Here is a 3,199-nt window from a genome sequence, read left to right as displayed (position 1 = left end):
TCATGCTTAGTCATCCAGTACCTGGTGCTGGGGAGATTTGAGGCAGCAGGAATATTGGTTTGGTGTGTGAGAGTTGATAAAGGTGGCAGCTGGGAATACAGGCTTTGATTTGGTTGGTTTATACATGAGAGGAGTGTTTGCAGACAAATCACTTGTTATCTCTAAGAATTAGCTAGCCCTGATAGGGACAGCCTTTCCCAGACCAGCAAAGCCCCCAAAATGTCAAATCATCATAAAATACAGAAAATAAAAACATGATGAATGTACCAGATTGAAGGGGAGCAATTCTCACATCTTGCTGAGAGGAGTTTTAAAAAGTCTGCAGCCCACTTTATCTGCCAGACTGCCTAAAGTAGTGTCCCTTTACTGTACTCTCGCAATGCCCACATTCTCTTCCTTCATAGCACTTAATGCAGTAAACAATTAGACAGTACTTTCCTTGCTTGTTTAGGGTCTGTCTTATTCACTGAGCATAAATTTGGTGAAGGCAGCACCTTGACTGTTATACCTACTGTTGTATCTCCCCAGTGCTGGGAACAAGGTCTGGCACATAGTGGATCAAGGACACCCAATAAGTATGTGTTAGGGGAATGAATGGATAAATAAGGGTACTCAGCACAGAGTAGGTGCTCAGGAAATGTCAGCAGATATTTAAAATGACCAACCCTCTTGATAGCCCAGTAGATCTGGGCAAAGTTGGGCAAAGACAACTCTGAGTTAGAGGGGGAAGACTAAAGCTGGAACTTCAGGACAGGTGGAGGAAAGCCAAGCCCAGAGGATGGTGGCCAGATTGGTGCCAGTGTCCCTCTGGCTATCTAGGGGACATTGACCGAGAGGGGCCTGTGAGGTGACCAAGGCTGGCCAGAGCAGAATATGGGGCTCCCAATGATGAGGGGGGCAGAAGACAGACTTTTATCTCCTCCATAATAATAGTTGCTGACATTTTTTTGCTAACATACTTTGAGCCAGGCACTGTGTAAGCCTCACACAGACCCTGTAGTGTAGGTGCTGTTATTATTCCCAATTTACAGATGGTGGAACTGAGGCCTAGAGAGGTTAAGTTACTTGCCCAAGATTACATTGGATTGACACTCAGGCTCTCTAGCCCGTATGTTTACCCCTTGCACCCTGCCCCACCTCTCAGGCTTTCCACGTCAGGCCTCTGGGGTTACAGTGATTCACTGGCACACTCATTTATTCATTTCTGAAATGCCCCCTGAGCTTGCCCTGGGCTCAGCCCTGGGCTCTGTCCTGGGGTCACAGAGATGAATCAGACCTGGACCTTGCCTTCACATCTCTCCTGGTCTGGAGGGAGAGGCTGATCTGCAAAGAGATAATGGGTCCTGAGAGCTACAGAGGTTAGGCTAGGATCTGAGCAGCATCTGGTGAGGTCTCTAGGCCAGCGCAGGAGTCAACTCCTCCTGTGGGAACACTGAAGGAGTGTCTGGACAGAAGATGACCTTGGGGCTGCTCATCAGTTAGCAAGGCAGGGAAAGGCATTCCAGAAAGAGGGAACTGCATATGCAAAATGAGGGAAAACAGAGTGGGTCTGTGGATGTGGGAGGTGTGAGGGAGGGAAGCAGGGCCGGATGGTCTGTTCGAAGCCTTTGTATGCAGTTTGGCAATGGGGAGTCACTGAAAAGTTTGGAGCAGGGGAGAAAGGTGATTAGAGGGAGTGAGGAAGGATAATTTTGGTTGAGAGGACTTGATTAGAGACGGAAGGGAAGGAGACCGTGAGGAGGGCTGAGCCGGGGAGAGAGGAAGCCTGTTGCAGGATGGAGAGAAGTGTAAGAGGTTCAGGGACGGGATTGGATGTGGGACATTCGGGAGAGGGGGAGTCAAGGGTGATGGGGGAAATGGGCGATCCCTGAGGCAGGAACACAGGAGGAGGGGTAGGTGGTGGGAGGGAGAGGAGTTGTGGTTTCTGATGTGTTTCACGGTCAAGGTTCAGCTCTGGAAGCCATTCCGCATCCCCCTCGGAGGGCCTGTCATATGGAGTTTACCGTGGGTGAGGGTCCCTCCTTCTTGGTTCTCTCGTAGCTTTGGAGCCGGGCTCCTCTGGAAAACAGTGCTTGTCTCAGCCGCACTGGGGCAGGAGTGGGAGCTGCCCAGGACCCAGTGAGGGTGCTTAGCAGCAGCTGTGTTCCTTTGTGTGCTTTATAGCTTTAATTTATCTTTGGAAAAGTTAATATATTCACTTAGCACGAAATCCAAAAGGTACAAAAGAGTACGCAATAAAAATCCTGTCTTATGGAATGATTATGTACATGCAAGCACGCAACACATTTTCTTGACAGAGAACAAGAAGCATTTGCGAAATGTATACTGCTCTCCCTCTTGCTTTGGTAACAATTGTCTTTTGGGATGAAAGAGCCTTGGGGGTTCAGGTATCTCTCGATGACAGTGAATCAAAGTCCCTCTTTTCCCAGATGAAGGATCGCTTGCAATGTAAGATGACCAAGAAGACTGGGCAGGGCAAGGTTTTCCAAGCGTTCCTGCCCAGCTGTCAATCAGCAAGAGGAGCACAAAGCCCTTCCCAAACTGACTTGACCAGGGAACCCTTCTGTTATGGGACATCTTACAGGGCTGGGGTTCCATGGAGTACACTTTGAGAAAGGATGCAAAGGCAGCTATTAATTGTGTCAGCAAGTGGGACAAAGGACCGAGCCCCCCCACAGAGGCTCTGGGTGGTCCTGGACAAGTCATAGTCCCTCTCCAGGCACCTGATTTTGAAGGATGCTATTAGCTTGGACTCTAAACAGGCAGGTTAGTGCAGTGGTTGAGGGAATGAATTCTGGAGTTCAAAAGACCTGTTTTCAGAGCATGGGCTTGCCATTGACTCTCTGTGTGGCCTCAGGCAAGCCCCTTAGCAGCCACCTAGTTGTAAGAATAAAGAGATTATGCACGTAATATACTTGGATCCGTGCCTGCTACACAGTGGGCACTGAACCCTGGGGTCAAGTTCAGGGTCAGTCTCATGCTGGGGCTCTAGATCAGGCTCAGCTACCCTGCCCCTCCCTGCCATGCCTCCCAACTCTCTATCCCCTGGAACATCTGGCAAATGGGCAGAATTTTTTTTGTGTGATGGAGGTGAGTTGGCCGGGTTCAGACCCGACTGATCAGGGTCCACCAGAGGAGGGAGGCCTGGGTTCATGTGCCCCTCCCCTGATGCCTCTTCCCCCAGGTCCCTCCAGACGTG

Source organism: Pseudorca crassidens, chromosome 3 (genome assembly GCF_039906515.1).
Source record: "Pseudorca crassidens isolate mPseCra1 chromosome 3, mPseCra1.hap1, whole genome shotgun sequence".
NCBI lineage: Eukaryota > Metazoa > Chordata > Mammalia > Artiodactyla > Delphinidae > Pseudorca > Pseudorca crassidens.
The sequence above is the reverse complement of the archived record's forward strand: the minus strand, read 5'-3'. Positions refer to the sequence as shown.